The sequence below is a fragment of the Prionailurus bengalensis genome, chromosome B1 (assembly GCF_016509475.1).
Source record: "Prionailurus bengalensis isolate Pbe53 chromosome B1, Fcat_Pben_1.1_paternal_pri, whole genome shotgun sequence".
Lineage (NCBI taxonomy): Eukaryota > Metazoa > Chordata > Mammalia > Carnivora > Felidae > Prionailurus > Prionailurus bengalensis.
Genome location: NC_057344.1, coordinates 148,054,170 through 148,079,998, shown reverse-complemented (window position 1 = coordinate 148,079,998; position 25,829 = coordinate 148,054,170). Strand labels below are relative to the sequence as shown.

Sequence of the window (25,829 nt, the reverse complement as noted above, 5' to 3'; positions counted from 1 at the left end):
CCAGTTTTGACATGATTATGACCTTTCTACTTCTGTTTGATAATTCAAATTTATATTCCTTATAAAAACACAAATTGGTATGATGTATTATTTTATATGTTGCTGGCTTCAGTTTTTAAATATTTTATTTAGATATGTCTAAGACTATGAATGAGACTGGCTTGTAGCTTTATTATCTTGTACCACTTATGCTATCATTTCTGGTTATAGCAGTATATTATTGGAATTGAGTAATGTTTCTTTTTTGTATTCCATAAAAGAGTGTTAAGTTTGGAGTTAAGGGGCACCTGGATGGCTTAGTCAGTTAAGCGTCCGACTTTGGCTCAGGTCTGATCTCCCGGTTTGTGGGTTTGAGTCCCGTGTAAGGCTCTGTGCTGACAGCTCAGAGCCTGGAGCCTGCTTCGGATTCTGTGTCTCCTCTCTCTGCCCCTCCCCTGCTTGCCCTCTGTCTCTGTCTCTCTCTCTCTCTCTCAAAAATAAATAAACATTAAAAACAACTTTTTAAAATTTGGAGTTAAGAGTTTCTTGATTTTTTAGTCAAATTTGTCTGTAGAACAATTTGGGCTGTTATTTTATTAGTTACTAATAAAATAACTTCAGTTTTAAGGCATTTCTTATAAGAAATTATGTTCTGTTGACCTTTTCAAAGTTATTTGAATATTAATTACATATTTGTTTTCTCTACAAACTTCTTGTTAGTACGCATTTTTGAATTTTCAAAATGGGATCATGGGGTATGCATTGTTGCACATTGCTTCTTTCCCACGTTAGGTGTATAAGACTCATTCATGTTGACACAGTGCAGATTAGTTTTGATATATGTTGTTTTCCTTACATTATAAGGTAAAATATTTTCTCTTAATTTCCGTTAAGAATTTTCTTAATTCAAACGCATGGCTATCATCTAGGTATATTTGCATTACTGAATTTTAGTAAAATTGCATTATGTTCAGAAAGCATGCATTGAGTGATTTCATCCTTTTAAATTTGTTACTTTGCTTTATGTCCTATTCAAGGTCAATTTTTATAAAAAGTTCCTTTTATGGTTGAAAAGAATGTATATACTGCAGTTATTGATGTGATATATATGTGTAACATTGTATTATGATTCAGTATATTAATTCATAACATATATGGTAATTCATATTTACAAAATCTTATCTTTGAAGCCTATTCCATCAATAACTAAAAATGGTTTATTAAAATATAGCCACTTTAAGTACAGATCTATTTCTCCCTTCACTTTTGTCAATTTTGTTTTTATCAGTTTTCATAGATTTTGTTTCCTCATTTATTTAGAAGAAGTTTTATTAGGTGCCTACAAATTTAAAATAATTAAATCTTCCTGGTCCATAGGACTATTTACCTTTAAAAAATAAATATTGTAAACTCACCAATTTTAACATATCTGATTTGCTACAATCCACTGCAGTTATTCTCTTTTCCCCCAGTTGATCTTGGTGAAAGTGTTTGTCCCTTGCTTTGTACTTTATCTCACCTAGATGTGGTCGAGCTATTTCTTTTTTAATGTTAAATTTTATGTTGAAAAATAATATGCATCTAAAGATGTACAAATTATAAGTACACATTTCGACAGCTTATCATAAGGTTAAGCTCACCTGTGTAACTAGCATCCAGATCAAGAAAAAGAATTTTAGCAGCATTCCAGAAGCTCCCTCATATCCTCATATGCTCACATATCAATAGTGTTCCAAGAACAACTTGTCCTGACTTCTAACACTATAGGTTACCTTATTTTTTGCAGTTTAATTGCTCTGTGCATCTGTACATTTATTAGCTAGTATTAATGCAGCAAATAGGAAACAAAAGCTCACAAACACTCTACAGAGTTTCACAAGACACATGGCAGGGGAAAAAAGTAACTTAAGAAGGATCAAAGTATCCTAGGGTCTTCATGGATGCATTCCTGGGGAGATAGGGGTCTCATTCCTGGAGAGGGCATGCCTACTGGCATCCTTCGAGCAGAGGGAAGCTTGTTGGTGGGCCCATGGGTGGGTCTCATATCAGGTGGAGGAACCATAATGTCTGGAGGTGGTATTGCTTGACCAAAGAAATGGGTGGTGTCCCCCATCCTGGTGGATACTGAGCTGGGGCTCCAACAATGCTGCCAGTAGTAGCAACAAGAGTAGCTGCTACAGTGCCTCTTCCCTGTGGAAAGCCCCCAACCCCTCGGACAGGCCCTGCTAATCCAGCAGGAGCCCGGGGAACTGGAACACCAGCTGACATTCCTCTGCCAGATCTTCTGCCAACCTCAGGGCCTCCTGCAACTCCAGCAATGGTACCTGAGAAATGCCTTTGGGCATTTGGGTACCTTTGGTGGGGGGTGGTCCTTCCACAGTCATGGAAACCAAGTTCTCCCCACACAGCAACACCAGACCCAAGATCCGCTTTTCTTCATGCTCCAGATGCTTCACATTCTTTGGCTTGATCTTCCTGAATTCATCACAATCACAGAGGATCAGGTTCACATGCTTGTCAAAAGCCTTAAAGGTGCCAATGAAGATTTGGCCATCTTGCAGGATACATCTCATTGTATGGTCAATGTGCTGCTGCAACTCGCTTTCCCACAGTCGTAGTTGGTGTTCCAAAACAGCACCAAATCCAATGTCGATTTCAGGATCCTTAATACCTACAGCTTAGTGAAGACTACAGATAAAGGTATGATGCAGGCACTACCACAACCAGTGCAAGTTGGGACAGAAGCTTCAAACAGTTGATAGTACCTGGTGTTTCATGTGGAAATCAGCTACCTGGATGTTCCAATATGACTGTAACCATCTCTTACTGTCTCAGATGAGAATGCTTGTCTCAGTTCTGGCTGGAAACTTGCCATGGGTACTTGCTGCTGAGATCCCCTTGGGTAAAGCTGACCCTCTTGGTTGCTTAGTGAGGTTGTCCTTCTATGTTTGACTTGGACTTCCATCTCTGGTACATCCTGTGCTTTTCTGTGGTCTGTCTCCAGTGTAGGCAGTCCCTGGCTGGCTCCCTGGCTTGCACTGTTGGCTGCTCCTCAGAACAGACCATCAGGCATCTCCGGAGATGACTCCACCTTGCCGCTGTAGGTTACTTTTGCCACCAGCTGTTTAGGGCTACAAACTCCAGCTAACCACAAAACTTGGGCTCCCTGTTAGTGCCAAGGAAGGAGGATAGCTCATACCCAGCCATCAACACTGATATGGTAAATCCTGCAACCTGCTTCTATCACTGAATACCAGTAACTGTTAGTCATGGACACCAGCCCCGATCACACCTGGATAGGCTGGAGATGTCAGGAGGAACATTCTCTTACGTTGTATTGATGTTCTATCACAATCCATGAGAACACCAGAGTAATGATTAGAGTTTTGTTAATGAGCTATCTTGAAGCGCCATGGCCCAAGCATCAGGATCCCCCTGCTGGAGTCTGAAGACTGGTTTTGCCAGGTTGCTCTGCACCTGCCAATCTTGTGATGGGCAATGGAGGCCACGCAAGCCTGCTACTGATCCTGACTTCCTGAGTTTTTCCCCCAATGAATGCTAGTCCAGCAAGCCTCATGTACCTGCCATCTGGTCATTTGTGCTTATTTGTTGACATTACTAACTTATTGCTGCTGGAAAAATCATCTAAAACTGTTAAAGATCCTACTGGGATATTGATTAGTAAATCCCTCTTTACAGTGCACAACAAGGCTGAATAATCATGGCTTGGCATTACCAGCCCTGTAGGGATTTGGAGCTCTGACAGAGGTGCTCATGGAAACAGCAGGTGGTTTGGCTCAGTTCCTAAGGGGCTGACTGTGTGCTGTCTGCCTGTCTAGCCCCTGTCAGTATCATAGAGATTTGGGGAGAATTTTTACCTTTTAACATACTGTGGGCTTGCCTCGCTTCTGGCTTCCTCCTGTGTCTGTTCCACCATTTCTTGCTGTGATATTTTCGTTCTTTTCACCTTCCAGAAGCCAAATTCCTTACTTTCTGCTTCTGTACTAACACTCCAGTAAAGCCACAGTTTAGCTTCTGCCAGGCCACATTACTATGTTTATTTTTTTTTATCTCATTTATCCAACATTTTCATCTGTTTGTAACACATAGTTTTAATATTCCATGTTGATCTCTCTGTGAATTTTAAGCATACTTATTTTAAAGTCTCATTTATTTCCTATTACTTGAGTTTTGTGAGCCTCAATTATTTATTTTGTTGCCTTATCAGATTTCCTTGTATGATTTAGAATTTTAATTTGGTCTTCGGTGGGCAGTTGGCCACTTATTTTTTTTATACTCTGTATATTCACCCTTCCCTGTCCAGTAATTCTGTTGCTGTCCTCATCAGTCTTCTGAGACCATCGCCTAGAGTAGGCTTTATATCAGTGGCTTAAGACTTCCATCCTACCTAATACAGACACAGATGGTTACACATAGAAATACTTATGTGTGTATAGTATATGCATACTATACACACAAGCACATATGTAGAGCATTTTAGGGTTTGTGTGTACATGTACATTTTATGTATATCATGTATATGTTAGTAGACATACATGTGTTTCCTGTCTCTGTCAACTGGAAAAGCCTGATGTGCCAATAACAACTCAGAACTTGGTTTCTAATATTCTCCAATAAAAGAAACCTGGGCTCCTTAGAGAAAAGTCTCATTCTAAAACTGGGGCAGGAAATATACAAGATGAACTGGAGTACCCTAGAGTATCTGCAAGTCAGGAAGTTCTCAAAGCCCTTATTGAGAGACGTATGTCAAAGGTATATGAGAGCCAAACAAAAGAGTTCCTGATGGCCAGAGCTAGAGCAATCTGAGAAAAAAACAGTAAAGTAGCACTGGATTATAACCCAAAGTATAAAGTAACTATTCTGCTATAAATAAATGATTCATAAAGGAATGAAATGGGGAAGAGGCAAATCTGTGCAGAAAAATTCCAGATTTAAGTAAATGTTTTCTCTTAAGGAGATGGTACCTGACATCCCACCCTTTATGTGTAGGCCATACATAGTGACTTCCTTCCTAAGAGTACAATATGGGAAAGGGAAAAAGAACAAGCCTGTAGTAGAGAGATCTGGCAAACACTGCCTCAACCAGGTGGTTAATGTTAATATCAAGAGCAAGTCATCTTAGTATTAGGTAGGCTTGATATAATGATGAAAATGGTACTTACCCACTGTGGTCTTCCTTTCAAAAAACCATAACTCCAGTCTAATGATTAGAAGGACATCAGACAAGTCTCGATAGAAGGCATCCTACAAAATACCTAACCAGTAGCCTTCAAATCTATTAAGATCATCAAAAGCAAGGAAAGTGGAGAAACTATCACAGCTAAGAGGAGCCTATGGAGATATGGCAACTAAGTGTAATGTGATATTACGAGTGGGACTCTCAACAGGAAAAGGATGTTACATAAAAACTAAAGAAATGCAAGTAAAGTATGGAGATTAATTATGTATGAATATTGATTTATTATAAAAAATATAGCATACTAATGTTAGATGTTAATAGTAGGAGTAATTGGATGTGGGTTATATGGGAACTCACATACTATCTTCTCTATTTTTTTTTTAAATGTATTTATTTTGAGAGAGACAGAGAGAATGTGAGCAGGGGAGGGCAGAGAGAGTGTGAGAATCCCAAGCAGGTTCTTCAGGGTCAGCACAGAATCTGACATGGAGTTCAAACCCATGAAACTGTGAAATCGGGACCTGAGCCGAAATCAAGAATGAAATGCTTAACTGACTGAACTGCCCAGGTGCCCCTATATTCTCAGTCTTTCTTTAAATTTGAAAGTGTTCTAAATAAGTCTATTTTGAAAAATTACCTGATTTTTTCAGTTGTGGTCTATGATGGATTTACTGTTCTTTCCTTTTCATCTATACGTCTATCCTAAGGCTAATACCATAGGGAATTGGTACAGAGTATTGAAATCAAGTAGTATAGTCATGTAGGTATAGCCTAAAACTCTTGTTTTTCAAAATTATTATCATCTACTCTATATTCTTTGTATTTCTTTATAACATTTAAAATTATCTTGCCAAATTCTATTAGAAGCCTACTGAAATCATGGCTGAGATTATAACGAATCAATAATCAGTTTGGAAAGAACTGATGAGATTACTTATACAGTATCTCTAATTCAGGGACAACAATATATCTCCATTTATTTGGGTTTTATTTTCATTTCTCTCTGCCTGTTGTGGGGAGAGAATTCTTCTTTTACCCTCAAGGTCTTTCAGTTGGACTAAGAATTAAATTTACATGAGACAGGTTAAGAGGAGAAAAAAACATGAAGTTTTATTATGTGTGCACAGTGGCCCGATAATTGGACCTAAGGAAATAACCAAGGCAGGCAGTTTTTATACATTTTGGATAAAGAGACCATGAATCTGTGAGAATTTCCAGGATAAGTAAATCAGATGTTTAGGACCTTTAATGAGTAAGGAATTCTAAGCAGAATTTGGGCTGAGGTAGCAGGTGATTAAATAAGGTTTGTGTTTACAATTTTCTCAGCTTTAAAGTCTCTATCTCTGGTGATAAAGATGTCTTTTTACTTCGTAGTATAGGAAGGATATTTTTCATATGGGAGACCTGCTTCCTGCTTGCAGGGAGACAGAGGAGGAGCTTGGGTGGTTTTGCATGGGTTGTTTCTTATTTAATCACTATGCCAATGTGGCACATTTTGGGGGCAGCCTGCCCTTGGTTCCTACACGATGTCCATAATTTTTTCTAATGCATGTCTTTCATGTCTTTTGTTCAGTTCATTTCTAAGTAACTTTCAAACTATTATGAGATGGATTTTAAAATTTTTATTTTTCAACTGCTGTTAGTATGTAAGAATACAATTGATTTTTGTACATTGAACTTGTATCCTGACACCTTACTAAATTTGTTTACTGTAGCCTCTTGTAGATTGCTCAGGATTTTTCTCACAATCACGTCATCTGCTAATAAAGACAGTTTTATTTTTTCTAAAATATTTCTAGCTAGGGGGCTCTTTAATTTTTCCATTCTACTCTCAGTTTTCTGAACTTAGGGAGTTTATTTTCTGCTCTATGCCCTGCTTCCAGGTTTCAGGGACCACTGAGGGAAGTGCATGTGGTTAAGACCTAGAGCACATACAGGCCTCTTCCTCAGTTCTTCTGCTCCTCTGTTTTCAGTGGGCTGCTGGCTTGCACTTTGGATTTCAGTGCACTCTTTCTCAGCTTTCGTGTCTTTCTACCAGCCTGCAGCATATTCCAGGACAGTCCAAGGGAAAGAGCCTGCATGTGTGTCTGCAGATTTACTGAATTGCTGGGGCTCCTCAAGGAATCTAATACATATGGCAGCCACTAAAAGCACACTCTACGTTTGACCAGTTAACTTCTATGTGAACATTTCTATGCCGTATTTCTACAGCTCTGGCAGAAATAGAAACATTCATGTTTCTTTCCTTCTAGAGAAGACTCTTTGCTGTTTGGAATCTGTATATATTTCTTTGTATCATCAGGGCTATAAATGGAAAAAAAAACTGTGACGTTGTAGCATATCTTACTCTTATTGCTAGGGTGAAAGCAACAGGCCCTTGCAACTTTCTACATTGTAACAAAGGATGGACATCCTCATAGGGTTTTTAATTGGTACAGTGAATTGCTAACATAAAACAGAACCAAACTTTTAGAATTGTGCTTGGAACATTGCAAAGGCCCAGTAAATACCATCAATCAGATACCAGATTGGAAAAGTCTTTTCTTCTTTTAATATTCTTCTAACCATGTGCTAGATTACTTTTTAGTGGGGTGCGTAGGGGTATGGGTGTGTGTGTGTGTGTGTGTGTGTGTGTGTGTGAGAGAGAGAGAGAGAGAGAGAGAGATTTTGCTACACTTTAACATGAAATAAATTGATAGGTTTCACAAAAACAAAAGAAAAATGATGAACTGAGTGTGAATTTGCCGTAAGGCATACCCATGGGTAAACCCAATTCATAATTTAATCATACCAAAGTTTTGGTTATAATTTTCTTATAAACTGCATTTTTTAAGAACAGTTTTAGATTTATGGAAAATTATTTGAGGGTAGCATAGAAAGTTCCCATACCAATACTTACATTTGTATGATAAATGTGTTATAATTAATGAACCAATATTATTATTGACTAAAGTCCATATTTTACTTATATTTCCTTAGTTTTTACCTAATGTCCTTTTCCACAGTCCCATCCATATTACCAATGTAATAAATTATGTTCAATCATTTTACTTAATTTTTAATAAATTTAATTTCATAATAAGCATTATTTAGTAAGGTTACTTAGAACAAAGTTACTAAAAAAGCAGGATTTGCCTGTTAAAAATTTCTCTAAGAATTGTAAATTTATAACTTCATAAACCTTGGTCTACTGTGTCAAGGAAATTTCTTCTTTGACAAAGAATTTGTGACTGTGGTTGGTGTCAGTTTCTACTCTGATAACATCCTGGGAAATGTGCATCCTCTCATGTGTGGCCTGTCGCCTGTTCACAGCCCAGACTCTCCTGCCCAAATTTGACCAGATCGGTTTTCCCCAGACTTCACACAATTAGGCTCTGCTGCCAGTTTACAGGATTTGGGTGCGTATACCACCGTGGTATAGGGTAGAACAATATGTGTTACAGAAATGAGGGGAGACAGCTCATCACCGCATAGGCTTCTAGAAACTTTTTCTCAAAAATGCACCTTCAGCCTGCAATCCTCTCTAGGTCTCTAGTATGTGTGTGCTTTGTGGGGATCAACATTAGGCTGCCTGTCGGTCTGGATTCCTGGGTTGTGCAGCACATAGGGAGGGCACATTGGAAACTGGTTACCTGCAACTTTCTCACTCTACTCGTTCTGAGTTGTCAGCCTCATAAATATTCTTGTAGGCAGATGGAATCCAAATTTCAGTTCAGCACTTCGATATGTATTCATATATCTCTGGCTTCCTCAACTCACTTTATTTCATTTGTGAAATAAATTTTCATCTGTTTTGCACCTTCAAAAATTTAAAATTCCTCGATAACTCCAAAGTCCCATTCCATTTTTACCATGAGTTTGTTGTCAACGTGTTTTCAAAATTATGACATGGATATATAGAAAATGGCATGGATTTTTGTTTAGGTATTTAACAAATGACTACCTTAAAAACTTAAAGTTTTCTTTCTATGTATACTTACTTCTTTAGATAATAATCATATCTTGTGAAAATATTTTTCAAAATCTATTTTTCTTGTAATATTGAAGAGACAGTATTTCTCTTTATTTATTTAAAAAATTTTTTTAATGTTTATTTATTTTTGAAGGAGAAAGAGACAGAGTGTGAGTGGAGGGGGGGTGCAGAGAGAGAAGGAGACACAGAATCCGAAGCAGGCTCCAGGCTCTGAGCTGTCAGCACAGAGCCCAATGCAGGGCTTGAACTCACAAACTGCGAGATCATGATGTGAACTGAAGTTTGATGCTCAACCGACTGAACCACCCAGTCGCCCCTAAGAGACAGTGTTTCTAAATACAGTTAGAAACATGAAAATAGATACTCAAGTCTTTTTTACATTAGTGGGAGGGTCTTTTTTAATTTTAGTATACACATAGGGTTGAATTTTGCTTTGAGATGATGTATTATCATATTCAGTACATACCTTATATTTTAACTTAACCAAGATATTTTTAAATGAGTGAATATTGAATATTGCCAAACATCCATTTATTTAAAAATTTCTTATCAGTACCTATTGAGATGCTTTGTGTGTATAAATTTTTTCTCTTTTGAATATATTTGGTTTAGGGTGTCTCAGTGGTTCATTTGGTTAAGTGTCTGACTCTTGATTTCACCTCAGGTAATGATCTCGTGGTTCAGAGTTTTGAGCCCCACATCGGGTTCCATGCTGGCAGTGCAGAGCCTGCTTGGGATTCTCTCTCTCTCTCTGCCCCTCCCCTGCTCACACTCCCTTGCTCTCTCTCAAACATAAATAAGTAAACATTTAAAAAAAAATAGTGTGATCATAAATAGTTCATCAACCAAAAGATACTGCAAAAACCCACTCTTGAATTTTTTATGTCAAACATTATTTTCATGTTTTGTATATGAAAACTGATGTTTGTAAAGAAATAAGATAGCAAAATATAGGCAGGTTATGATAAATATGCTGATTTTGGAGGGAATATTAAAGCATATTTTAATGTATTGACAGAATTGTTTTTTCTTTTTAACATATTTGATATTTGTTTCTTACAAAGAAACTTGTTTTATATACTACTATGAGATAATCTCACTATTATAAAACATGGATGGAAGGAATCCAAATTACAAGTATGCAACCAAAGAGATTTGAGAATTTACATAAATAACAATTGTATGTTATTTTTAAAATTGGCATTGGAATCTTCTGACATTAAAGTAAAATCCATTTTGAATTAATTGAAGTTCATTTTAATTAAAAATTATAGTAAGATCACAATGTTACCTACTTGATCAAGTTAATAATGGAATCATAGAAACTGATAAAGCACAATTTAATATTAAACACAAGAAGCTTACATGTCGGCTTTATAAACTTTGCACAAATATACCACTTTATCACTAGATTAATCAGCTGATTACCTTAGCTAATTTTTAATATTTAGTGGCTCAAACAATTCCAACAGCACTACAAGAAATAGATTGACTAGGGGCGCCTGGGTGGCGCAGTCGGTTAAGCGTCCGACTTCAGCCAGGTCACGATCTCGCGGTCCGTGAGTTCGAGCCCCGCGTCGGGCTCTGGGCTGATGGCTCAGAGCCTGGAGCCTGTTTCCGATTCTGTGTCTCCCTCTCTCTCTGCCCCTCCCCCGTTCATGCTCTGTCTCTCTCTGTCCCCAAAATACATAAACGTTGAGAAAAAACTTAAAAAAAAAAAAAAAAGAAATAGATTGACTAAAATGAGCCACAGTGAACTGAGCTTTCTGCTTTTATCTGTGTTGACAAGTCCGATTGTGGGTTAGTATAAGAATGTTTAAATATTAATTTCAGTTAAAATTCAAAATGAACTTTACAGGGTGCCTGGGTGGCTCAGTTGGTTAAGCATCTGATTCTTTTTTTCAGTTCAGGTCATAATTTCATCGTCATGAGATTGAGTCTGGCTTGGTGCTCTGTGCTGGGCATGGAATCTGCCTGAGATTCTCTCTTTCCCTCTTTCTCTGCCCCTCCCCTTCTTGCATGTATGCATGCGCCCTCTTTCTCTCTTAAAAAAATGAATAAATACTTACAAAGTCAAAACCAGAAAACCTCAAAACATTGATAAATAAAAATAAGATAGAGAAATTAGGCTGGTGATCTTTAGATTTCCTTCCAAATCAATTTCTCTGCTATGTGATAGTTAAATGATCTAATGACATTGCAGTTTCTTAGGGCTGCATTTAATCTCCATTGTGTGCCATTATGATCCATTTAAAAATTTTCAGGAGCTGATATTTGGTTGACTTGTATATCAATTTGAATTAGGTAGTTTTCTGAAAAAGTTGTATGTTTGTAATTTCCAGCATTTCTGTGATTTTTTTAGCTGTGGGTATTATCAGGTATTACTTTAACAGCAGGATTTATTCAAATAACTTTCAATAATAAAGCGACATGGTGTGTTCAAATTATCCTAATGTTCATCTAAGTATAGATTTATGGATAAGAAATGTTTTAGAGATTATATGCATGATCCTCTGAATCAAAGCAACCAAAGTAGAGTTAACACTTGGGAATTTCATTCTTACTATAATTTGAATGCATTTAGACATAGTGCGATTTCTGATGAAGCTGTTATTAAACATGGCGTTAAGATCTCAGTGGCTTTCTGTTTCCAACCAAGTAGGATTAATTGGTATGGAAATTATTCTCCCATGTAAAACAGCTAAAATACTGGACAAAATATGAGAGCTATTTTTCAGACTTTGACAGCAGGCAGTGCAAGACTGTGGTCACTGCAAGAGGGGGAATGCATAAAGTGAATTCTACACTTACCCTAGCTTTCTGGCTAAAGACAATGTTTGGTCTGCAGCAGAAGGGATATGGAAGATGCTATGTCTGGAGGTTAACTACACTGTTTATAACAAATGCTGTCTTGAAAAGAGACTTGAGGGGCCCAACTCCATGGCTGCCATAGCCTAAACCTTACAAATTATAATTCCACTTCTCCATACATGTACATGGAGCAGCTCCACATGGGTCTATCTTCTTGAGGGGGAACTTAGAAGAGAGGGCTTAGTGAACTAACTGCAGACTCTGCCTTTGAAGTTGGTTTTGGGGCCTACACAAGTACTCACTGTCTCCTTCCACCACTGTCCATTCTAAATCCTCCTCACCCTTAGCTTTTATCTGTATGTCATGTTGGTTTACCTGGTGGTATGACCCAAACTGTCATTCTTGAAGGATCTCAGCCCTTGGAAACTACTTACTTTTTAGGCGTGTGTCCTTTCAGTTATAATGGGCAAGGGAGTCCGAAGAGATAACCAAGTGGATCAATGGAATTTTACACATTCTTTCCCACTTAGTAAAAGCAGCCCTACCTCCTCTTCATGATCAAGGCAAATTATCTCTTCCAAGATATTGAAGTCTCTTCTTGCTTGCTGGTTTCCAGACAAGAGAAGTTCAAAATGCTGAAAGGACAGCCATAGCTTATGGTTCAAAAAAACCCTCACTGTGTTTTTTTTTTTTTTTTTGGCAGGCGTTCACCCCACCATAGGAGTCAGGACCTCTAATTCTACAAAACCCAGAGAGGTGGATGAAAGCACAAATTCCCCCAGTGAGTCATTGGGAAACATGGTGAGTGGGACTACTTAACACATCTACGTTTGATTCCTAGGCCCACATAGTCTTTCTTCTACAGAGACAACCACCTAGAGTTTTTAGCTGTAGTTTGTGTACTGCATTCTGGAGGGACATTCTGCCCATTACCATATGTACACCCATATGTTTCCACTTCAGAACTCTTTGTGTCCAATATTCCAGTGTTTTCCTTCCAGGTTCCTGGCCAGCTGGCCAGGCTTCTGGTCACTTTCCAGGAATCTATATATAGTTTCCATCTCTGCCTACTTTTCTTTCCACACAAAGTGGATGCCAGGTGCACCATTTAAAGGTCATCCATTGGGAATATTTTCCCTTTCATTGTCTTTCAAAGTCACCCCTGCATGTGGCTATAATTCAGCTGCCATTCATTTTTAGCTTACATCCATATACTAACTTGAACTATCTGAAATCCAAGCTCAGAGCTTTTTCTTCTTTTTCAGCTGCACCTATAGAACACTCCCACACACATGCCTGTAAATAGGACCTAAATGTGGGGTGCTGGTAAAACTCTATAGGGTGAAATGGGGTCTGGGTTATCTACTCGTATATTCTTTTAATGGACTACTGCTTACAATATCCATAGTTATGACTCGGCATGTCAACATAATCCAGCTCAAATGGATACTGTGATCACGTGTTGAATTAATGTTTCATTGCCATGTTATCAGGGTCGGGAGCATGCCAAGATTTGTTTTTCAAAAGGCACCTGATTCACTGCTGCAGATGGAGTAGCCTTATTGCAGAACCCTGCACAACCTAACAATCTGCACTGTAATTATCTTAATGGAGCCTGACATAAACTTAACACTGTATCTCAATAGCCCTGCCACATCTGAGTCCATAGATTCTGCCCTATTGTATAGCCTAAGTGGAAAATCTGCTTCCAGCACAGTTTGAATCTGCTATAGGGCTCTTTTTGCTCCAGGCTCTACTCAAGCTGACAGCTTTTAGTGTCAATGCAACTGACACTAGGTGTGCAATGAATTGCCTCCAGAAGGTAAAGATGCCTACCATTATCGTGCTACTTCCTTTAAATTAAGGAGGGCATGCAAGATGCAGAAATTTGTCTAATAAATACTAATTCTGAGGTGATGCCAGTGGATTCCTCACCAGTGGACTCCTAGGAAATTAATTGACTCTTCATTTGGTTAATCTATTTTCTGAAGCACAGTTTGACCAGGACTTCCAGTGTGCTAGCCGCCTCTTACTCTTTCTGACTAGACATCATAGATATCATGGTTTAGGATTTTGTTCACCCAAAACTGTAGGCTCTTTGAAAGCGGGGATCATGGTTTCTCCTTCCTCTATATAGCTCCCAACCTGGTAGAGGGCTCAGTAGAGCAGCTCAATAAAAACTTGTCAAATAACTGGCTGTTTCTTAAAACTGCAGTTAGAAGTCTCTAAGCCATTTTTTTCTGGATGTCTCCCTTTTTAAGGAGTAATTTTTTTCCTGGAATATCTGAGAAAGTACAAAAGCCATTTCTCCATCTGCAGTGTAAGCCCACTTATTACTGTGGAAGATAACAGTTTTTGGTTTGTATGGTTATAAGCATGGGTACTAATATGGATAATATTATGTCCAAGTAAAAATTTTTGGTAGAATGTTATTTTACATTAATTACATTAATGTAAAAATTCTTTCATGTTCTCAGAAGCATACCTGAGATAATCATCCGAAGCTTGAAAAATATCCATTTTGTTTTAAAGTGACAGTGTTAATGCATTTGGTTGCACTCTAGTGTTTCCCTTGGGCTGAAAACATGTTGAACATTTTAGCTTTCTAACCTGTAAACAAATAAAAAAAGGTGTTTAATTCCCTAGAGGGACATTTTATTTCTGAAGTTTTATGAACTGCTCTCTGTTTCTCCTCAGGACCCACAGCATTTAAGTGGCTAGTGCTATATAACCTATAATGTGGGGAAACTATGAGATGAGGAGATTCAAAGTTATTTTTTTCTCATTTATCTCTCTCTCACGCACACAGAGGAAGTTTCAACACTTAGCTTGACATTGAAAGTACAGTAAAACCTTGGATTGGGAGTGACTTGTTCTGCGAGTGTTCTGAAAAATGAGAAAACATTTCTAAGAAATTTTACTTATTAGATAAACAAGTGATGTCTTGCAATATGAGTAGCATGTGATGCCAAATATCACATGATCACAACTGAGCCAATGGTTCTGATCTTTCTCTCTCGCTGTGGGATTATGGGTGATCATCTCCCATGCTCAGATGCTTATCTCTGGCTGCGGTATTTGGCAGAAATCAATGATTTTTCAGAATGTTGGAATGTGCCCACAACTGGTACTAGTGTATTTTTTTGTTACTTCAAAGCACCTATGGACAGTCCTTTGCTTTTCCATACAAGAGTAAGGTTACAAATGCTTTGCTTCATTCCAGGTTAGCCTGCTTCCAGATATGCTTCCCTCTGCTGTCTTATTGCCTGCTACATTAAATACAGTATATGATAAGAGTTTATTAATACTGTACTATAGTCAACATCCATTAGTGATAGAGAAAGTCATCCTACACAATAACCCTCCTCTCTTTGTCTCCCTCACACAAGCCACGAAGGTTTTCAAAGGGAAGTGCAGGTTCATTTGTTTATATTTCTTTATATTTTGTATTTTCTTTGCTATTTTGTATTAATTACAGTATTGCAGTCATTTTTATATGAATATTTTGGGGTTGTGGAATGAATCATCAGAGTTTCCACTTTTTCTTATGGGGAAATTCACTTTGATACACAAGTGCTTTGGATTACAAGCATGTTTCTGGAATGAATGATGCTTGCAAAGTGAGGTTTTACTATATATATATAGTAAATATATGTATGTATATATGTGTATATATATGTATATACATGTATGTATATATGTATGTATATGTATGTATATATGTATGTATACATATTTATATATGTATATATGTATACATATGTAATTATTTTATTATCTTAATGTGTATATATGTACATATATATGTATATATGTATATATACACATGTATATATGTATATATGTATATATACACATGTATATATGTATATATATACATGTATATAGGCAAGGTCTATATATACATATATATATGTATATGTGTATGTGTATATATATATATACATATATACATGTGTATATATACATATATACATATATATGTACATATATATACACATTAAGATAATAAAATATCTTACAATTTATAAGAGATGAGACATTTCATAAATAAGATCAAAACTAGTAATTTAAACTGCATGCGACTAGGGGCACCTGGGTAGCTCGGTTAGTTAAACGTCTGACTCTTGCTTTCAGCTCAGGTTATGATCTCATGGTTTGTGAGTCTGAGCCCTGCGCTGGGCTCCACACTGACAATACAGAATCTGCTTGGGATTTTTTCTCTCCCTCTCTCTCTCTGCCCCTCCCCCCTTTCTCTGAAATAATAAGCAAACAAATAAACAAACTACACGTGACTAATGCAAAAATCCCATAGTCCTATAGAGGCAGGGAGGTTATTTCTAGCTTTATTTATCCCTGAAGATTTAATAGAAGAGGTGGCTAGCTCTTGGGAAGTGGTTAAAATGGCCAGAAGTGAAGAGAAAAAGAAAATTCCTTCCAGAGATTGCCCTGTAGCCATGAATGCATGAATGGGAAAGTAGGTACTTGAACAGTGTTTAACTGGCAACACATTGCAGACTGTGTTGGTAAGGGTGGTTGCAAACACAAGCGTTACCTAAAATAAGGAGAGAGCATCAGCAGGAACAGAAATGTTGAATTGGGTTAGAATCTGGAGTTAGAATTTACAATTTACTGGTTATTATAGCTGCTGACAGAGAAATCAGACTTATTAGCAGATTTAAGGCTCAGATTCAGCAGATTCAGATGAATTCATACACACACACACACACACACACACACACACACATTCAGAGTTGTATTCTTGAGTATCTGAGAGTGTGGTTGTACCATGAACAGAAATACATATTAAAGGAAAGGCTGACACTGGGACAGAAGAGGAGTCCAAGTGTACCAAATTCTTGCAGGGGGAACATCTCAGAGATGGGAATAAAGGAAAAGTGGATTCTGGGTTCTAAAGTGAAGAGGAGGAAAGGGATGAGGTTTAGATCAGATGAATTCAGTCTTATGAGTAGGTTTGGGGCAAAGTCACCTAAGAGTGGATAGAGATAAAAAGATTTAACCCTGGATCAATAGTATCTATTTTTCTTTCTGCCTTAGGCTCCAATATGAGTTGGCATGGTACTTTCACTGATCTTGTCTTTATATAAACGTCAATAATTCTGTTCATGATGGAACTTTCAGCATTAATTTGGATGTTTTTAAACATAATGCACTAAAATACTACCTCTCATAATTATTGAGTTCTTTGACACCTCATTAAACCTTGCATCAGATACATTTACCTTGACTATAGTCCCAGGCTGGATAAAGAAGAAATGGGAATAAAAAAAGAATGATTTCTGCTTTGGAAGACTGGATAGCAATTCATACATAATAAACTAGCATATTATATGGGTGCATGTTCTTAGTGAACATCAAGTATAACAGGGTTTTTAAAAATTGTGCTAAAATTTTTCACAGAGCTAGAACAAACAATCCTAAAATGTGTATGGAACCGCAAAAGACCCTGAAAGCCAGAGCATTCTTGAAAAAGCAAAGCAAAGCTGGAGGCATCACAATTGCAGACTTGAAGTTACATTACAAAGCTGTAGTGGTCAAAACAGTATGGTACTGGGATGAAAACAGACACATAGGCCAATGGAAAGAATAGAAAACTCAAAAATGAACCCACAACTATATGGTCAACTAACCTTTGACAAAGGATAAAAGTACACCTAATGGAAAAAGTCTCCTCAAAAAGTGATGTTTGGAAAACTGGACAGCAACCTGAAAAAGAGTGAAACTGGACCACTTTCTTATACCATACACAAAAATAATTTCAAAATGGCTTAAAAACCTAAATATGAGACAGGAAACCATCAAAATCCTAGAGGAGAACATAGGCAGTAAGTAAGCTCTTTGACATCAGTTCATAGCAACTTACCAGGTATGTCTCCTGAGGAATGAAAAACAAAAGCAAAAATAAACTACTGGGACTTCATCAGAGTAAAAAGCTTCTGCACAGCAAAGGAAACAATCAACACAACTAAAGGCAACCTTCAGAATGGGAGATTTGCAAATGAAAAATATGATAAAGGGTTAGAATCTAAAATATCTAAACAACTTTTGAAACTCAACACCCCAAAAATGAATAATCCAATTAAAATATCAGGAGACATGAACAGACATTTTCTAAAAGAAGACATACGCATGGCCAACAGACATCTGAAAAGATGCTCAGCATCACTTATCAGGAAGATGCATATCAAAACTAAAATAAAATATCACCTCCCACCTATCAAAATGGCTAAAGTCAACAGCACAGGAAACAACAGGTGTTGGTGAGGATGTGAAGAAATGAGAATTCTCCCACACTGTTGGTAGGAATGCAAACTGGTGCAGCCACCCTGGAGAACAGTTATGGAGGTTCCTCAAAAAATTAGAAATAGAGCTACGCTACAATCCAGCAATTGCACTATTAGGTGTTTATCCAGAGGACACAAAAATACTGATTTGAAGGGATACATGCACCCCAATATTTATAGAAGCATTATTAATAATAACCTAATTAGGGAAAGAGCCCAAAGGCCCATTAACTGATGAATGAATAAAGAAGATGTAATTTATACATATCCAGTGGAACATTAGCCATAAAAAAGAATGAAATCTTACCATTGGCAATGATATGGGTGGACCTCGAGTGTATGGTGCTAAGTGAAATAAGTCAGTCAGGAAGACAAATACCATGTGATTTCACTCATGTGGAATGTAAGAAACAAAACAGATAAACATTGGAGAAAAAAAAAAAGATGCAAACCAGAAGACAGACTCTTAGCTGTGGAGAACAAACTGAGGGTTGCTGGAGGGAAAGTGAGCAGGGGTATGGATTAAATGGGTGATGGGTATTAAGGAGGGCACTTCTTATGATGAGCACTGGGTGTTGTATGTAAGTGATGAATCATGAAATTCCACACCTGAAATAGTATTACACTGTATGTTAACTAACTGGAATTTAAATAAAAACATGAAAAAAATTGTGCTAAAAATATAGTATAAAATTACCATCTTAACCATTTTTAAGGGTCCAATTCAAAGGTGTTGACCTATATACTCATGTTGTTGTGTAACATCTCTGGAAATTTTCTCACCTTGCAAAACTGAACTCTGTGCCATTTAACAATACTCCCTCTTTCTTCCTCCCCTTAGCCCCTAGTACCTGACATTCTACTTTTTGTTTCTAATCAATATGACTCCTTTAGATTCCTCATATAAGTGGAAGCATAGAATTGGTCTTTTGTGACGTACTTCACTTAGCATAATGTCCTCAAGATTCATTCATGTTGTAACATGTAACAGGCTTTCCTTTCAAGACTGAATAACATTCCATTGTACTATTTGCTGTTGATGGGTATTTGGATTGCTTCTAGTGGCCTATTGTGGATGATGTCGTTGTGAACATGATGTGCAAATATCTCTTCAAGACACAGCTTTCGACTCTTTTGGATAGATATTTAGAAGTGGTATTGCTGGATCTTACGTTAATTCTATTCTTAATTTTTTTTAAGGAACTGTTATACTGTTTTAGAGGTAAAGTGAGTTTTGCCATTTCATAATCCCACCGAAAGTGCACAGAGGTTCCACGTTTTCTATCCCTTTCTATATCTTCAGCAGCACTTCTGCCTATTCAGGTTTTTGGCTCAGTTTTTAATCACACTATTTACTTTTTTGTAGTTGAGTTATAGGAGTTCTTTGTATATTATGGATATTAACGCTTTATCAGATACATGATTTGCCAATATTTTCCCCTACTCCATAGGTTGGTTGTCTTTTCACTCCATTGATTGTGTCCTTTGCACAGAAGTTTTTAAGTATAATGTAGCCCCATTTCTCTATTTTTGCTTTTATTTCCTATGCTCTCAGTGTCAAGTCCAAGAAATCTTTGTCACATTAAATGTCATGAAGATTTTCTTTATGTTTTATTCTAGGATCTTATAGTTTTTGGGTCTTTAATTTAGGTTTTTAATCCATTTGAGTTAATTTTAGTATATAGTTTGATCCGACTTTGTCTTTTAATAACTGTACCTTTGTAATGTTTTAGGGAATAAGGAAGTGTGAGACCTCCAACATTGTTCTTTTTAATGCTTGCTTTGGTTATTTGTAGTCCCTTGAAATTCTAAATGTATTTTAGAATAGATTTTTCTTCTTGAAAAAATTTGATAGGGATTGCATTGATTCTTAGATCACTTTGGGTAGTATGGACATTTTAACAATATTATGTCTTCCAGTCCATGAACACAGGATGTCTTTCCATTAATTTGTGTCTTTTTAAACTTGTTTTATCAATATTTTGTAGTTTTCAGGCTTTCATTTTTTTTTTAAAGTTTGTTTACTATTTTGAGAGAGAGATCACATATCCGTGAGGGAGGGACAGAGAAAGAGGAGATTCCACTCTGTCAGCGCAGAGCCAGACTTGGGGCTCAATCTCAACAGTGAGATCATGACCTGAGTTGAAATCAAGAGTCAGACACTTAACCAACTGAGCCGCTCAGGGACCCTAGGCTTACACCTTCTTGCTTAGGTTCATCCATAAGTATTTTATGCTTTCTAATGCTATTATAAATGACATTGTTTTCTTAATTTCCGTTTTGGATTATTGATTGCTAGTATATAGAAACTCAATTGATTTTTGTGTATTGATTTTATACCCTGCAACTTTACTGAATTTGTTTATTAGTGTACTGACAGTACACTACAAAGTACTATGGAGTTTATATTTGACAGCAGTATGGCGCAGGGGATGAGACTAGTCCTTTGGAACCCCACACTGGTCAGACTACATATGAAAGACTGTATCTGGTTATGCTTTCAACTTAAGAGGGACTTTGGCTAAATAACCAATATTCTGGAATTCCAGGATTGTTTTATCTGCTTTTATATAATGACACTATTTTTATGGCAGAAGAAGCAGATTTTACATCTGTTACTGTAAACAATAGAGGACACATTACTAGGTGGATATTTACCAGAAATAATCTCTACTTAAGGAATTCACTCATTTTAAGAATTGTCTAATGGGGGATACCTGGACGGCTCAGTCAGTTAAGCGTCCAACTTCGGCTCAGGTTACGATCTCACAGTTCATGAGTTCAAGCCCCGCATCTGGCTCTCTGCTGTCAGCACAGAGCCTGCTTTGGATCCTCTGTTCCTTTCTCTCTCTGCCCCTACTCTGCTCATGACTGTTTGCTCTCTCTCTCTCTTTCTCTCAAAAATAAATAAACCTTAAAAAAAATAATTGTCTAATGGAATGAATTAACTCAAAAAACTATAAGCCTCTTACCTCCATTAGCTTCCAAACTTAGATTATAACATCACATAATGTTGGAATATCATCAATCTGTTGAAATATTTTCATTAATAATTTGCCAATAATTGATATATATCAGTAAAACTGAAATTTGATATATCTATTTTATTTTGACATATATTAGATAAATCCATGTTTTTTTGTGATTTACACTTTTTTTAAAAGTATACTTGGCACACAATGTTACATTAGTTTCAGGTGTACAACATAATGATTCAACATCTCTAGACATTATGCTGTGCTCACCACAAGTGTAGATAACCTACGTCATCACACAACACCATTACAGTATCATTGACTGTATTCCCTATGTAGTGCCTTTTATTTCCATGACTTACTCATTCTATAAATGGAAGTCTATGTCTCTTTCTCTCCTTCACCTATTTAGCCTATCCACCCCCACTTCCCTCTGGCAACAATCAGTCTCTCCTCTTATAGGTCTGATTCTGCATTTTGTTTGTGCATTTGTTTTGTTTTTTAGATTCCACAAGAGTAAAATTGTATGTTTGTGTTTCTCAGTCTGACTTATTTCACTTAGCATAATACCCTTAAATCCATCCATGTTGTTTCAAATGGCATGATCTCATCCTTTTTTATATCTACATAATATTCTGTTGCATTCGTGTGTGTGTGTGTGTGTGTGTACATATAGACCACATCTTTTTAAAAAATTTTTTTTCTTTTTAATGTTTATTTATTTTTGGCAGAGAGAGCATGAGCGGGGGAGGGGCAGAGAGAGAGGGAGAGACAGAATCGGAAGCAGGCCCCAGGCTCTGAGCTGTCAGCACAGAGCCCGATGCAGGGCTTGAACTCACAGACCATGAGATGATGACCTGAGCCAAAGTCAGACGCTCAACCGACTGAGCCACCCAGGCGCCGCACAGACCACATCTTTATGCATTCATCTATCGGTGGACACTTAGGTTGCTTCCATATCTTCACTATTATAAATAATGCTTCAATATCTGTAAGAGCATATATATCTTCTCAAATTAGTGTTTTTGTTTTCTTTGGGTGAGTATCCAGTAGTGGAATCACTGGATCATATGGCATTTCTAATTATTTATTTGTTTGCTTATTTTTTATTTTAGTTTTAGAGAGTGCAAATGGGGGAGAGGGGCAGAGAGAGAGAGAGAGAGAGAGAGAGAGAGAGAGAGAGAGAGAGAATATCTTAAAGCAGGCTCCACACGCAGTATGGAGCCTGATGTAAGGCTTGATTTCAGAAACTTGGGATCATAACCTGAGCAGAAATCAAGAGCTGGATACTCAATCAACTGAGCCACCTAGGCACCTTTCTATTTTTAATTTTTTGAAGAAGCTCATACTATTTTCCACAGTGCTGCACCAATTTATGTTCTCACCAACAGTGCATAAGGGTTTCTTTTCTCCACATTCTTGCCAATACTTACTTTTTGTCTTTTGATTCTAGCCATTCTGACAGGTAAAATGTGATATTTCATTGTGGTTTTGATTTGCATTTTCCTTTTGATTAATGATGTTGAGCATTGTTTTGTGTGTCTTTGGCCCTCTACACATCTTCTCTGGAAGAATTCTATTCAGGTTCTTTGTCCATTTTTTAATGAGATTATTTTTGTTTTGGTGTTGATTTGTATAAGTTCTGTATATATTTTGGATATTAATATCTTATTGGATATAGCATTTGCTATAGCATTTGCTATCTTCTCCCATTCAGTGGGTTTCCTTTTTGTTTTGTTGATGGTTTCCTTTGTTGTGCAAAATCTTTTAGTTTGATATAGTCCCAATAGTTCATTTTTGCTTTTGTTTCTCTCACCTTAGAAGACAATTCTAGAAAAATGTTGTTATGGTTTATGTCAAAGAAATTATTGCCTGTGTTCTCTTCTAGGATTTTGATAGTTTCCTGTCTCACATTTAGATCTTTCATCCATTTAGAATTTATTTATGTGTAGGGATCCAGTTTCATTCTTATACAGGTGGCTGTCTAGTTTTCCTAGCACCATTTATTGAAGAGACTGTCTTTTCCCGGTTGTATTTTCTTGTCTCCTTTGGCATAGATTAATTGATCATCTAAGTGTGGGTTTATTTCTGGGCTCCCTATTCTGTTCTGTTGATCTATGAGTCTATTTTTATGCCAATTCCATGCTGTTTTGGTTACTACCGCTTTGTAGAATATCTTGAAATCTGGGATTGTGACACCTTCAGCTTTGTTCTTTCTTAAGATTTCTTTGACTATTCAGGGCCTTTTGTGGTTTCATACCAATTTTAGTATTATTTGTTCTAGTTCTGTGAAAAATGCTATTATTATTTTGATAGGGATTGCATGAAATCTGTATGTAATCTTTGACTAATATGGACATTTTAACAATATTTATTCTTGTAAATATCCTATCCATGAGCGTGGAATATCTTTCCATTTGTGTCATCTTCCATATTCTTCATCATTATTTTATAGCGTGGAATATCTTTCCATTTGTGTCATCTTCCATATTCTTCATCATTATTTTATAGCTTTCAGAGTCCTGGTCTTTTACCTCTTTGGTTAAGTTTATTCCTAGATATTTCATTATATTTGGTGCAACAGCAAAGAGAATGGTTTTCTTAATTTCTCCTTCTGCTACTTCACTATTAGTGTAGAAATGCTACTGATTTCTGGGTGTTAATTTTGTATCTAGCAACTTTACTGAATTCATTTATTATTTCCAATTTTTGATCGAGTCTTTAGGATTTTCTATGTACAGTATTATGTTATCTACAAATAGTGGCAGTTTAACTTCTTCCTTACCAAATGGATGCTTCTTATTTCTTATTGCTGTGGCTAGGACTTCTAGTACTGTGTCTAATAAAAGTGATGGCAGTGGACATCCTTGTCTTGTTCTTTATTTTAGAGGAAAAGCTCTCATTTTTTCACCATTTAGTATGATGTTAGTCTTGAGTTTTCAATGTGGCCTTTATTATGTTGAGGTATATTTCATCTAATGCCATTTTGTTGAAATTTTTTTCATGAATAGATGTTGAATTTTGTCAAATGTTTTTTCTTCATCTATTGAGATTACCATGTGATTGTTTATCCTTTATTTTGTTAATGTGTATCACATTGATTTGTGAATACTGAACCATCCTTACACTTCTTCAATAAATCCCACTTGATCATGATGAAGGGGATCTTTTTAATGTATTGTTGTATGCAGTTTGGTAATATTTTGTTGAGGATTTTTGCATTTATAACAGTTTTTGACCTATAGTCCTCTTTTTTTTTGTGGTGTCTTTGTCCAGTTTGGGTATCAGGGCAATGCTGGCCTTGTAGAATGTGTTTGGAAGGTTTCCTTCTTTCCCAGTTTTTTTGTTTGTTTGTTTTGTTTTTTTTAAATAGTTTGAGAATAATAGATATTAACTCTTTTTTAAATGGTTGGTAGAATTCACCTGTGAATCCCTCTGATCCAGGACTTTCATTTTTTGGTACTTTTTTTTTTTTTGATTACCAATTCAATTTCATTACCTGAAATCAGTCTATTCAGATTTTCTATTTCTTCTCGATCCCATTTTGGAAGACTGTATGTTTCTAGGAATTGATCCATTTCTTCTAGGATGTCCAATTTGTTGGTGTATAATGTTTCATAGTACTCTCTGTAGCCCTTTGTATTTCTATGATATAAGTTGTTACTTCTCTCTCACTTCTTATTTGAGTCCTTTCTCTTTTTTTCTTGATGAGTCTGGCTAAGGGTTTACCAGTTTTGTTTATCTTTTCAGATAAATGCATGTTTTATTTTATAAATGCATGTAATTTTAAGGGGTTCATTTCTGAAGTGGATATGAATACAAATTTATATGTTCATATCAAATATATTAAGAAAACAGGGATCTGAAAATTAGTGGTTTAAATAAAAAATCAAAAGTTTCTAATCTCTAATACCCAAAGCCTGTAATGTTAGTTTTTATTTATTTTCAGACTGGTTTTAGGAAAAAAAAAAAGAAATTCTATTTATTTCACTATTATAAGGATTCTCAAAAAACTTTCAAATGGTCAGCTAGAATTTACATATTTATTTGGGTACTAATTTTGTTCCAAGAATGACAAAATTATGTGTATAAAAGTAAAAGGCAAAGAGAAACAGCTCATGTGGCAATTGCTGTGTGATATCACTGTGGACAAAAACTATTGGTTTGTCACAACTTGGAGTTATTTAGCTTGTAAAATGCCAGTGTTTACTTCTGTATGGCAGCTGAGTGGTGATGTGTATAATAAAGTCCTGAAATACTGGAATGCTTACTCATTTTCCACTATTTCTGGTTTAAGTAATAAAAATTATGGCTTAGTGATTCTGCCTGAAATATTCACGTAAACACTCTTCTCCCCAACTCCATTCTTCCCTCCCTGGCACCCATGACAGCTGTGTTGACTTTACAGTTGGTAATTTTAAGAATGTGCTGGGGAAAGGAACATGGGAATAAAGGAGAAAATTTTCTCCGTTCAGCCTTGGCAGATGTCTGGAATTCATGCCCAGTGAACTTATATTCAGTGTAGGGAAATATGTCATCAAGAAGATAATTTTGTATTAGAAATTTCACAGATGTAGAGGAAAAAA

At 36.5% G+C, this 25,829-nt stretch overlaps 2 pseudogenes; both read right to left on the bottom strand.

Annotated features, from left to right (window-relative positions):
- Positions 1-1,894: 1,894 nt before the first annotated feature.
- Positions 1,895-2,756, bottom strand: LOC122469264 (annotated as a pseudogene).
- An 11-nt stretch (positions 2,757-2,767) lies between these two features.
- On the bottom strand, positions 2,768-3,045 carry LOC122469260 (annotated as a pseudogene).
- Between the last annotated feature and the right edge of the window lie 22,784 nt (positions 3,046-25,829).